Here is a 14,291-nt window from a genome sequence, read left to right as displayed (position 1 = left end):
TAATTGCGCTGCCTTATAATAATTCTTGAAATTAAGAAGTTGTAATCTTCCTAATTCATATTTCCATATTAACTTTTTAAATGATTTTCCTGCCATTTTTCCTTTCCAAAGAAATATCTTAACTTATTTATTTAAACCTTGAAAAAATTTTTGAGATATAGAAATAGGTAAAGTCTGAAATAAATATTGAATTCTCTGAAAAATATTCATTTTAGTACAATTAAATCTTCCAATTAAAGTAATAGGTAAAAGATCTTCATTTGTCTTAAATATTGGAATATAATTTAATTTATATAATTTTTCAAATTATTATCAATACATATACCTAAATGTTTAATCTTAACCGTCCACTTAAATTGAACTTCCTTTCAACTTTGTGAATAGTCTCCTTGTACCAATTCCATAACTTCACTTTTATCCCAATTTATTTTATATGCTAAAATTTTTCATACTGTAACAACTGACTATAAAATCAAGGTAATAATTGCTGTTGAGTTAAATAAACTAATACATCATGAAGAAATAGACTAATTTTATGTTCAGTCTGATTTATTACAAATCCTTTTAACTGTTAGTCATTACGAATCTTTTGTAAAAGTGGCTCTATAGTTAAAGCAAACAAAATTGGTGATAGAGGACATCCTTGTCTACTTGATCTGGTCACATTAAAAGATCGAGACATCTGTCCATTTGTTATCACTTTAGCTTTAGGATTCTATATAATGCCTTAATTCAATTTATAAAATTCATCCAAAGCCAAATTTACTCAAGACCTTAAATAAAAAATCCCATTCTAACCTATCAAAAACTTTTTCTACATCTAAAGCCATTATTACACTCAAATCCTTTTTCCTCTGTGCTAAGTGAATTATACTTAATAACCTTACTATATTCTCCAAAGTTTGTCTATTTTTAACAAAACCTGTCTGGTCCATATTTATTAATTCAGGAAAATAATCATTAATCCTATCCACTAACACTTTTGCTATAATTTTATAGTCAACATTTAATGATGTCATAGGTCCACATGAAGCTTGTTTTAATGGATCTCTTTCTTTTTTAGGAATAACTGTAATTATCGCCATGGAAAAGATTTCTGGAAGATAATGCAGTTTAAAGGCTTTTTCTATTGCCATCATAAATAAAGGAATCAGTAAATCTTTAAATTCTTTGTAAAATTCAACTGGAAACCCATCCTCTCCAGGAGATTTATTATTTTGTAAACAATTAAGTGCATCATAAACCCCTTGTTCAGTGAAAGGACTATCTAAATAATCTTTACCTACTTCCTACTTCAGTTAGACTTGGTAATACCATTTGTGACGAATATTCATCTATATCCTCCTTACCATGTAACAATTCAGATGTATATACCTTTTCATAAAATTCCTTAAATGTATCATTTATTTCTTGTGGTTAAATGTCACTTCACTGTTGTATTGTTCTAGAGGATTGTTCCACTTTTAATTGCCTAGCTAAAACTTTATGGGATTGTTCTTCTAGTTTATAATATTTATGCTGTGGTTCATTGTCCATTCAGAAATCTGATGGCAGAGGGAAAGATGCTGGTTTTGTGCCGCTGAGTGTTCATCTTCAGACTCCTTAACTTCCTTCCTGATGGTAGCAGAGTGAAGAGGACATGGCCTGGGTGGTGGGGCCCTTGAGGATGGAGGCTGCTTTCTTAAGACACCCCCTCTTGTAGATGTCCTCGATGGAGTGAAGACTGGTGCCCATGATGGAGCAGGGCGAGTTCACAGCCCTCTGTAGTCTTTTCCTGTCCTGTGCGTTGGCACATTGCAGGATCTTTTAATGAATGCGGTTGAGATACAGAATAAGTGACTGAATGGGACTTGGTTACGTGACAAGCTGGTGATGAGGGACGAGCTGTTACTTGGGGACAGCACGATTGGCATAGTGGTTAGTGCAACACCTTTACAGCGCCAGCGACCAGGACCGGACCTGGGTTTGAATCCCACACTGTTGTCTATAAGGTGATTCTCCCTTTGTCTGCGTGCATTTTCCCTGGGGGATCTGGTTTCCTCCTATTGTTTGAAACATACCGGGGGGTGGGGGTGTAGGTTAATTGGGTGTAAATTGGGCGGCACAGCCTCATGGGCCAAAAGGGCCTGTTACTGTTCTGTATATCGAAATTTAAAATTTAAATTTAAATTTAAATTTACCAGGGCTCCATGATTAGTTTGGTTAATAACCAAGGCTCTGGGACAAGGCTAGTACACAATAGTTGTCACTTAGTAAGTAAGCACACGATAAGATAATGGTTGCTTCTGGCACAGATTCAGGTTGAATTAGCAAGCCCTTTCAGGCCATGACCCTGGTGCCCCACATATATACCAATTAATCTACAACCATCAAACACTTTGAAGGGTGGCAGGAAACCAGAGCACCTGCAGGAAACCCATGCAGTTACAGGGATAATGTGCAAACTCCTCACAGACAGCGCCAGATTCGAACCCATGCTGTAATAGTGTTGCGCTAACTGTCACTCGAAACATGCTGCCCCTAATGGGACATCAGCATTATTTGGTAATCAGGTCTTGAATACCAAGCATAGAGCTGAGTTGCAGATTAGAGCTATTTACAGGATCTGTTAATGACAGAATTAACCACTGAATTAGTTGATGTTTGGAGCTCTGGAGTAAAATCAGTTAATGGTTGGTGCATGATCATGGGGTCAATTTAATACTGGCCATTTTGAAATCAAGGCTCCAATTCAGAGGAGTTGGAATGTGGTGGAGTTCAGGTGATAGTTAATGTTCTCATCTTGAATCAGTTGATGAGTATAATCAGGCATGGAGTTGTTTAACAATGTGCTGGGTGTAAAATTTACAGGTAATGAACCTGTAAATATCTGGGGCTTGAGTTAAGGATCTAGTCTAATACCTAGGTATCAAATTGGTTGTGTTTGCCATTTAAATGGTGATTCTTTTTTAAACTTTGTGAAATCCGCATTATTCATTGGCATTGCTTCACTTTTATTTGCATTGATGTTGTACCCCGATATTTCTCCATATTCCTTCAATTTCTTATATAATTCTTTTATTGATATTTCTGGTTCTGTTAAATATACTATGACATCATCTGCAAATAGACTGATTTTATATTCCTTCTCTTTTATTTTTATCCCTTTTATTTTATTTTCTGTTCTTATCAGTTCTGCCAGGGGTTCTATAGCTAACGCAAACAGTAAGGGAGGTAGTGGACATCCCTGCCTAGTTGACCTGCTTAATTTAAATTGGTTCAATATATATCCATTTACTGTCACCTTCGCCATTGGACCCTTATATAATGCTTTAATCCAATTAATATATTTCTCTGGTAGGTTGAACCTCTGTAGTACTTTGAATAAATAATTCCATTCTACCCTGTCAAAGGCTTACTCTGCGTCTAAAGCAACAGCCATTGTTGGGGTCTTATTTCCTTGTACTGCATGGATTAAGTTAATGAACTTACAGACATTGTCCGTTGTTCGTCTATTCTTAATAAATCCAGTTTGGTCTAGTTTTACTATTTTTGATACACAATCGGCCAATCTGTTTGCTAATAGTTTAGCTATTATCTTATAATCTGAGTTAAGTAAAGATATTGGTCTATATGACGCTGGTGTTAGTGGATCTTTCCCTGTCTTTGGTATTACTATAATTATTGCTGTTTTACATGAATCTGGCATGTTTTATGTTTCTTCAATCTGGTTTACTGGCAGCATGTTTAACGTAGAGTTTAGGGCAACACTGTTACAGCACTAGCGACCCAGGTCGAATCTGAAGCTGTCTGTAAGGAGTTTGTACGCTCTCCCTGCGTCTGCATGGATTTCCTCTGGGAGCTCCAGTTTCCTCCTATCGTTCAAAATTGTACAGGGGTTCTAAGTCAATGGGGTGCCAATGGAGTGGCACGCACTCGTGGGCTGTAAGGGCCTGGTACAGTGCTGTATGTCTAAATTCAAAATTTAAAAATATTAGGGGGAATTTCTTTGCGTAGAAAGTAATGTGAGTGTGGAACAAGCTGAATTGGTGAATGCAGGCTCAATTTTGACATTTAAGATCTTGACCACGTACATAGATGGGAGGGTCATGGAGGGATATGGTCCAGGTGCAGGTCAGTGGGATGAGGCAGAAAAATAGTTCAGCTCAGACCAGAAGGGACATGAAGAGCCCATTTCTGCGCTATCGTCTTCTATGGTTCCTGGACATTGTTGATGACAAGAGACTTTGGCAAAAGTCTTTTTAAAAAAAATTCCATGTGAAGTCTTGCCACTTAGCCAGTTCCCGACCGCTGCTTTGTCTCACTTCGTGGAGGCACAGGCTGGTAAAGTTGCTGAGAATCGGTGAGTGGAATCGAACATCGGTGAACATCCCCACTTCTGATGTCATCGACCAGCGATGAAGCAGCTGAAGACGTCAGGTCCCAGGACACTCACCTGAGGAAGTCTGACAGTGAAGTCCTGATGGGACGTTTTACCTCCACAACCATCTTGATTCACATGGAATTCAGACAATTTCTCCTGGATGGGAATAGGCCAATGAGCCAGTGATTTGCTGGATTGGATCAATCCTTCTCTTTTGTGAACATTGGGTTGGTGCCAGGGTGATGACTGTTGCAACAGTTTGGCAAAAGGCGCGGTGGCATTAGGAGCACAGATCCACACCATGATATCTGATAGTTGTTGCCCCTGTCTTGTGTGTTATTAGGCCTTTTGTTAAGGTTGTGGTTGGTAACACAGGTTGCCTTTTGTGCTGGTGGGCACCTCAGGAGGAAACCAAGTGTCAGGGACTTGAAAATGATTAGTCATGTCTTTGACACGAGGGTGATGGGGCTACACCACCCATGAGTATGTTCATGGAGCTTCCATTTTCCATTTAGCCCACCACGTTGTACTGGATGAGACGGGATTCCAGAGCTTAGAACTGATCTCCTGCAATGTGACTTCTTAATTCTGTCCATGCTGTGCTGTTTTCAAAATTACGACATTTTTCACAATGATATAGGAGGCCATTCATCCCATAGCATCTATACTGTATCTCAGAACAATCACATTATTAATTCTTCCTCTTCTCTCTCTCTCTTTCACTCTTTTTCACTTTCTCTCTCTTTCACTCTCATTTGCTCTCTCCTCTCTTTTGTTCTCTTACTCTTTTTTGCTCCCTCTTCCCCTTTCTCTCTTTCTCGCTCTCTCTTTCACTCTTTCCTCTCTCTTTTTCTCACTCTCGTTCGATCTCTCTCCTCTTTCTTTCTCTTCCACTCTCTCCCTTTTTCTCTCTCTCTCCCACACACACACACACGCACTCACACACGCACACACACACACTCAGACACATACACACATGCACTCACACACGCACACATACTCAGACACACACGCACTCACACACACGGGCGCGCGCGCACACACACACTCTCAGAGACACACACATACTCAGACACACACGCACTCACACATACACACGCTCAGACACACACACACACTCAGACACACACGCACACTCAGACACACATACTCAGACGCACACCCACTCACACACACATACTCAGACACACGCGCACTCCTACACGCATACTCAGACACACGCGCACTCCTACACGCATACTCAGACACACGCGCACTCCTACACGCATACTCAGACACACGCGCACTCCTACATGCACACACACACACACACACACACACACACACACACACACACACACACACACACACACACACACACACACACACACACACACACACACACACACACTCACACCCCTGCTTCTTCTGTCTCCTACCTACATTAGGGTTGTTACAGCCATCAATCTCCCATCCTGCACGTCCAGCTCCAACAAAAAGGTCAAAGCAGCCTGTTTGATGTGTACCCCATCCACTAACCCCAGTATTTATGGTTCCATTAACATCTGAGGAAGGTATGAGGAACCCCAGGAAAATGTCCCATCTCTCTGCCCAAATTCCTGGCAGAAGGAAGTATGCCATTCTAACCAGGACTGGTCTGTATGTGGCCCCAGTCCCTCACAATGTTGTTGACTCTTAATTGCCCTCCGAAACATCCAGCAAGCTCCTCGGATGCACCAAAAATCTACTAGATGCCAAAACCAACAGCTCACCTGGGTCCAGATGCAAGAGTCACTGCCAGTAGCTGACTGCATCCATGGTAATCGTGTGCCAACATTGGAGGAGGCGTTCCACAGACTCGTCAAGCACAGTTTTGCACAGTCATGCTTATTGAACCCATGCCTTGTGGCTAAAGGCCCAGAATCTTCCATCAGAGGTCCAGAATCTACTGTACAGCCAGGAAGGATGGTGGTTCACAGTGGAGAAGGAGAAATCCTACATATCCTTAACATTGACTTCAGATTGCCGGTTTAGAACAAACACAGGTGAGGAAATGTTCCACTGATTACCTCTGGCTAAAAAATCAGTGCTTCTCTGTGTTGAACTACACTTGGACGAAGCATTGAAGGGTGCAGAGGACTGAGGCCATCACCAGGAGAGGCTTAACAACACTCCCACAGACCAAACTGGCAGCGCCCTGAAGAAGGCAGCTAACAGTGCGGGCACCCATCCGTTTCCTCACTGCCCTTCCCATTGAAGATGATTCCCCATGAGAGGTGGCCGTCACATGGCCTTGTATAGATGAAGGATTCTCCATCATGTGTGGAGTTTCCATTGTGCCAAAAGGAATAGATGCAGAACAAATGGAGCAGATCAATGCTTGACCTTCACACGAAGCAGCCACAGAACTGGACCCATGGCAACCTGTGACCTTGGGGTGTTGCATATCATTCACTCATCAATCTCAGGACCAACCCTATGTTCATGGGAAGTGCAAATGGTAAGCGATTGTAGCACGGTGACGTGCAGAAGGACTCGGGAGGGCTCGGGCATGAATCGCAAAAGGTTGGTTTGCGGGTGCAGCGGGCAATCAAGAAGGCCAATGGAACGTTGGCCCTCATTGCTAGAGGGATTCAACTTAGGAGCAGGGAGATTCTGCGGCAACTGTATGCAGTCCTGGTGAGGCCACATCGGGCCTCTTTCCTCGAGGAAGGATATACTGGCTTTGGAGGTGGTGCAGCAGAGGTTCACCAGGTTGATTCCAGGGATGAAGGAGAGGGGATTATAGAAACATATAAAATTATGAAAGGCATAGATAAGATTGAGATAGGTTCGTTGTTTCCATTGGTGGGGGAGATGAGAACTAGGGGACATATGAGGGTAGAAGATTTAGGAAGGAGATGAAGAGGAAATGCTTTTCCCATAGGGTTGTGAATCGATGGATTCAATAAATAAAGGAATAAATTTAGGATGGAGAAGAGGGTGGTGAATCTGGAATTTGCTGCCCATTGAAGCAGTGGAGGTGACCTCAGTAAATATATTTAAGACAAGGTTGGATAGATTTCTACATAGTAGGGAAATTAAGGGATATGGGGAAAAGGCAGGTGGGTGGAGATGAGCCCATCATCAGATCAGCCAGTAAATGGGGGAGCATGCTCGACGGGCTGAATGGCCAACTCCTGCTCCTGTTACTTATGTTCTTATGATGCAGTGGTCCTGTTTTCAGCTCCAGTGCTCAGTTGTAATCCTGACTCCAAGTGCTGCCTTTTGTGAAGTTTGCACATTTTCTCTTGGCTTCTCCGGAGTGCTCTGCTTTCACTCCATGTCCTAAAGATGTGTGAGTGGGAACAATAATCCCATTGTACATTTCCTCTAGCGTAAGTGGTCAGAGAATCAGAAGTGCCACACGGCGCGTGAGAGTGAACAGCTTACAGGGAAATGTGAGGGGATGAGGCGCATGTGAATGGTCCGAGTTGGGATAGATTCGATGGGCCGTGTGGCCTTGTATGACCACCTACACCCAGGATAACATGCATGTTAAACCTTGTCAATAGAGCAACAAATCTGATCAAAGGTCTGGATCCTTCCTGACGCATCCACTCGAGAGTGATGTAAAGGGACTCCAAGAACTCCCCCTCCTAAATAATGATACAAACCAACACGTGGGTTTCAAAGGCAGGATCGACCCATCTCGATGCCCTCCTGGGAGGGAACTGGTCTTCGTGTGATTCATTTTCCCACCCCACTGTTTCAAGAAAAGATTGCAAACACCAGATAAGGCAAAAGCTGAAGTACAAGCCAACACTCGGATGTCATCTTCCAGTCAAGCCACTGTGGTCCTGTGGCAACGCCAACATCGACCTGTTATGCCTGGCGAATTGCCGAGAAATGTCCTGCCAAGAAAAAAAGTAGAACAAATCCAGACTGACTTGTTCCCATCCAATCAGCGTGCACCCAACATTTAGTTCACTACAAAAAAGTAGGTGATTTAGCACAGCATCGCAGACTTGCAGAGCTGAAGTGATAGCAAGGCATCTTTAACTATGTCACCAAGTTTCATCCCTGTAAAATTAGAGGTAATGCTTTACTACCAGTTACAATTATAATGAGCATGGGAGGATTTAGTAGTTGGAAACCAGTAATGCCAGACTTTTAAGTATTTGTGGAGGAGTTACCTTATTTTATGGCATATAAGACCCACTTTTTTCCCCTCCAAATATCACCCAGGGGCAGAGGGATCAGCGCAGGGACTGACAGTGGGCCATCGGGAGAGAAGGGCTGTTGGGAGGGTGTGGGGCAGCGGGACCAGTGTGGGGACTGACAGCGGGCCACCGGGAGAGTCTCCCAACAGCCCACCACCAGTCCCCACACTGACCCCTGTTCCCCCTCGACATCCCACCACCAGCCCCCGATAGATGCTAATGAGCCACGCAGCAACAATAATCTCTGTCGGTGTTACTTACCATTAAATACTTACCTGTAAATACTCTAAAATAATTGTTAATATTCCCGCTAAAATAGGGAGTGGTTCTTATATACTATCAAATATGGTACTTTGGAAAGAGACTGTGGAATGAGCTGCCAGCTGAAATGGTGAATACAAGATCAATTTTAACATTTAGAAAACTTTTGGATGGGTGCATGAATGAGAGGGGTATGGGTGCAGGTCAATAGGATTCGGCAGAATAATCGTTTGGCGTAGACCAGATGGGCTAAAGAGTATTTCTGTGCTGTAATGTTCTATGGTTCTAAATCCTTTACGGTGTCATCAACGGCTTTCTCTCCACGTGGGAGGGCTTGTGCGTGAATTGCAAAAGGTTGGATTGTGGGTGCAGCAGGCGATCAAGAAGACAAATGGAATGTTTGTCTTCTTGGCTAGAGGGATTGAATTTAGGAGCAGGGAGGTTACGCTGCAACTGTACATGGTCCTGGTAAGGCTGCATCTGGAGGACTGCGTGCAGTTCTGGTCTCCTTGGGAGGTGGTGCAGAAGAGGTTCCCCAGGTTGATTCCAGAGATAAGGAGGTTAGCCTGTGAGGAGAGGTTGTGACGTTTGGGACTGTACTCGCTGGAATTTAGTGGAATGAGAGGGGATCTTATAGAAATGTATAAAATTATGAAAGGCCAATGTCAGCGAGAGGGAGGTAAGTTGTTCCCATTGGTGGGCAAGACCAGAACTCGGGGACGTAGCCTCAAGGGGAGTAGATTTAGGACGGAGATGAGGAGGAACTGCTTTTTCCCAAAGGGTGGTAAATCTGTGGAATTCTCTGCCCACTGAAGCAGTGGAGACGACCTCAGTAAATATTCTTAAGACAAGGTCGGGTAGATTTTTGCATTGCAGGGGAATTAAGGGACATGGGGAAAAGGCTGGTAGGTGGAGATGAGCTGATATCAGATCAGCCATGATCTCATTGAATGGTGGAGCAGGGTCGACGGGATGGATGGCCAACTCCTGCTCCTATTTCTTATATTCTTATGCAAGATCAGAAAAGACATGTTCATTGATGATCCTGAAGGAACAGGTGTAGGCCACCGAGTTGACATTGACTATCTACCAGCCTATTTACATTAATCGGGCGCTAATGCCAGAGACCACCCTTCTCTCCACACACCCATCAACTCCCACCAGGTTCTACCATTCTATTGACAGTGGCCAATTAACCTGAGAATCTGCATGGCTTTGGGATGTAGGATCATCGATCAAGGCGGACCATTGATGTGGCACTTCTACCACTTGCCCTTGTCTGCTGTCTCTGTGACAACATTCACTTCCACTTCAGACAATGAAGCAGTTAATCCTGATTGGCAGCAGGATTCAAACATTGGCTGATAATTGGCCGGTATCATTTCTGCCACAGAAGTGCCAACCAAAGTCAGAAATTCAAAGGATAGATGGCCAAGAGGTGTCCATGTCATGAGGACCAAGATAGTCTAGCCATATCTACTTAACTTTCCATGACTTTATCTACTGGTGAATCTTCCAGAATCAACTTCCACCTGATCTAAAACAACGCTGGAGAAGTTGTAATGGGAGACAAGGAAATGGCAGAGGAACTGAATGAATATTTTGGATCAGTCTTCAATGTGGAGATTCTTTCTCCTGTGGGTGAGGCAGAATTAGCACTTATTGGCAGTGCAAAAAAAAAGACTCAACATGTAAACAAATAAAGAAGTGTAAACAAACTAACTGTGCAAAACAGAGAGAAAAAGAATCTTTAAGTGAAGTCCCTGATTGAGTTTGTTGTTGAGGAGTCTGACGGTGGAGGGGGAGCTGCTATTTCTGAAACGCTGCTACCCAGGATGAGTTAAACATCCAGGCCCCAAATGCCGATTTAACTCTTTGCTTCCTGTAGACACCACGTGACCTGCTGAGTTTCTTTTGTGTATTGCACTACAATCACAGCATCTGCAGACTCTCCTGTTACCAGATCAGGTAGAGGAAACTTTTAAGGTGAAGTATCGGGATAGATGAGAATTTCAGGACTTTAGATCTGAGTCTTGGGCCTGATGGAGAGTTAGTGCTTCAGGACAGTATGGAAGTAAGTTATAAATGACAGGTTGCTGGAAGGATGCAGCATGGATTTTAAATCAAGTTCAGGAAGGGCCAAGAAGGGTTGAGGGCCACATCTAAGGTGCACATTACAGACAAGATGCCAGACAGGGTGAAGGATGAGTTGTGGGTCTGTGATGCACTGCTACAGCAGTAAGCAGACACAAAGACTGTACAACAGGCTTTATTCAGTTAAAAGTCTCTGCTACAGTGGTAGCTGTACTGGTGGCTCCTGAGTGACTGCCTCGGGAGGGGCCGGCTCAGGATTATATCCCGAATGGTTGATTGACAGCCAGCTGGGTGTAGTCTGTCCTCCGGTGATCTTCCTGCAGGTTCAGAGATCGCCCCCTGCAGTCGGCTAGTGGTGTATCACCACAGGGTCCCCAGTTCAAAACTGGGAGTTCTGGTCACTGCATCAGGAATAAGGAAGTCATTAAGGACTTTAGCCGGGTACAGGAGGATCGGGGATCAGCTCCTAACTCCGTCCTGATTTAGGGATCCGAGAAAGGATGAGTTAACAAACATGAATCATACTCTCTGGCATTAGTGCCAGCTTGAGATCAAAACAATCCTTCCACTGGAGGAACTCTCATCCCAAAACATCATCCGTTACTTTCGTTGACCAACTGACTTCCTCCAGCGGAGTGCGTTTGACTCCAGATTCCTGTGTCTGCCATCTCGCTCAAGCCTCAGCAGTCTGAAATCGGTGGCGCGTCCCTGAACTTGCAGTGAGTTAAAGACCTGAGAACGATCATGTGAATGAAACAGTTCCTTGGGTTGATGCCTGTTTCTGTGCGAGAAAACAGCAAGGACTCTGAACACAGTCTAACAGTAAAAAATTTTATTTACAGAGGACACATGTTGGAAAATCATTCACACGATTTATTATAAAGGAGCGTGGGAAAATCGTAACGGGAATAAGACACGCACAATTTATAGAAGACGAGCATGGGGATCCACACACACACACACACACACACACACACACACACACACTGAGCTAGGTACGTGCAATTAAGGATAAACAATATGATACCTACCACCCTTGCTACCAGGGACACTTAACTAAAACGCTCCCAACTCTTTCATCAGTGCAAACCTCACCAAGCACCTTTGGAGTGAAGCAGGGTGGTCCTTCAAAGATGGCAAAGAGAAAGATCCGAGCCCACGTGGCGCCCTTTATAATGTTTGGGGGGGGGGGGGCAGCCCAGGTAACTTGAAAAGAGTCAATGGCTTTGTGCCTGCCAAGTCTTAGTCAATTACAAGCCCTAACCCTAACCCAACGGCCCAGGGCCAAGTACAAAGGTGTGGTCAGGTGTGCACTGATGGGTGGGGCGGAGCCAAACCTTGATCAGTAAGTGATGTCTTCCGACCAGGAAGTGGACAGTCACGACCTTCCACAATACAATCCATCCCTCGGTAGTCACACCACTCGCCAATCCTTACTTGGAATACAGTGAAAAGAAAACTGACGTATCTTAATAGAAGTCTTACCCTTAAAAGACTGATCAATCATGGTTATATACAACTATTTCAAACTCTTAAAACTATATGTTAATATACAGGACTAATGAAAGGCAGACGTGCTCTTGATAATCTGGTGAACACAACATAATACACAGACAGCAACTAGCAACAAGAACAAGAGCTGTCGCCCAGTGGATGACAGTTGCCCACTATCCCCCTCTCCCCAGAGACCCAAACGCCCACCAGTTTCCCTATAAGGTGTCGTACTGAAGGAACCAGTCCCTCGATTTCAGCCACCGTCCCGAATGTGAGCAGCCAAGTGGATGACGCTCCTTGACTCATCAGGGGTAAATGGGTAGCTCTCCTTACCAATCGCAGCACAGGTACCATCGTCAGTAGATAATCGAGGGCCATTCATTCTGCAGGGCGACCGTCCTGAGGCCCGTCAGCTCTGCCGCCGTTCGAGTCAGGGTGTCTTCCGTGTGTGGCACCGCCGCTGTTGTTTTGTTGGCCAGTGTCTCGAGCACGCAGGTTATCTGGATGAACTCACAGGGCAAGACTATCATCCAAAACCTCTCTGCCTCTGTTACGGGCCTCTTGTTACTCCCCAAGGTCGCCTAGGACACCATGAATGCTGGGAAGCAGCAACCGTACCAGCTCACAGGGAGCCATGGGTAGGCACGGTGGCCGCAAAGCCAGTGAGTCCCATTCAAAGTCCAGGGAGCCCCCACTATTGGCAGCGGATACCAGTCTCACTCGCAGTCACTGTGACCAACTGAAAGGTTGGGTGCCTCCACTAGCATCCGCTCACTGGCTGTGTAATGACCCTGAGAGTCGGGTCTCGGGTGGAGGTCATATTGTAGGGGGGGAAATGCCAGTTCCTGAAGCACCCACCCCATCAGAGGTCGCTGGAAGAGATAAAGTGGTGGGGGAACTGCCATTTGGGCCCCCCTCCCCCAAACAGAAATGCCAAATCCCACAGGAGCGAAAAGTCTATGCAACCAGTTTATTACAAAGTCATCCAGCGGATTTGGTGGTAAGTGGATGCCCTTCATCGGCGTGTGCTGGGGCCCGCACACAAATCCAGCAGTGGTGCTGGCAAATTCATAAGCGACCCCGAGGAAAATGCTGGCCGATGTTCTGATGCCGATCATAATCTGGAGTAATGCCATCGTCCTGTAGGGAGTGGGGGTGATGGGGGGGTTTGGTTGAGGAACAGACTCATTCTCGTCAGGTCAGGTGAGACAAGACAGGTTAGTGTGTCCCTGTCCTCGGGACCGCGCGTGACAACTTCTAACTTCTGGGGTGGACCTTGCAGCTGTCGTACCCATACTTTCCCCGAGTCCTCGGGGTGGGGGGGAGGTGGGGTTTGGTGTCTTCCAGGTGGGGAGTGTGCCAGATAGTGGGACAGTGGAGACCCCCCCCCACCCCACACCTTGGCCAGTGGGCTGTATTTAACTGGCCCGCGGCCTGCTGCAACACCCCTGCAGTGTGCGGGAGGGCATTAGCGGGTGTATTCTTTCCTTAAGCAGGCCTAACCCGAACCCTAATGTGCAGGCCGTTCTTTCTCTCAATTATCCCTGATACCAATGGGTGGTTGGGTATGTAGAATTGACACGGTCAGGAAACCCTCTCGCATCTTGGCTTAACTGCGTTACCACCAACTGCATTGCTCTCCCTTTCTTTAGGGCCTTCTTTGTGACTCTTTACCTTTCTGTAACCTCTTCCTGACTTTGCTTCAACCCCGTGATGACTCTTCCATTGTGGCTAACGCTGGGGGATATCAGTCGTGTCCAGTCCGTGGTGGTTCTGGCACCTTCCTTTGTCATTGTTTATACAAACATGGGAGCTGCATGAAGTTCAATCTTCTCCAAATTCTGGGCAGCATCGTCCTGGACTCCTCCACAGTTGAACCTCGAACTCTGCCCTCAAGC

At 45.0% G+C, this 14,291-nt stretch overlaps 1 protein-coding gene across 1 annotated transcript in view; it reads left to right on the top strand.

Moving 5' to 3' along the window:
- dlc (deltaC) overlaps positions 1 to 14,291 on the top strand; it is a 65,930-nt gene that overhangs the window by 49,076 nt on the left and 2,563 nt on the right. The window lies entirely within an intron of this gene.

This window comes from Narcine bancroftii, chromosome 13 (assembly GCF_036971445.1).
Source record: "Narcine bancroftii isolate sNarBan1 chromosome 13, sNarBan1.hap1, whole genome shotgun sequence".
Taxonomy (NCBI): Eukaryota; Metazoa; Chordata; class Chondrichthyes; order Torpediniformes; family Narcinidae; genus Narcine; species Narcine bancroftii.
Note: the sequence above shows the minus strand (reverse complement) of the source record. Positions and strands in the feature narration are given on the sequence as shown.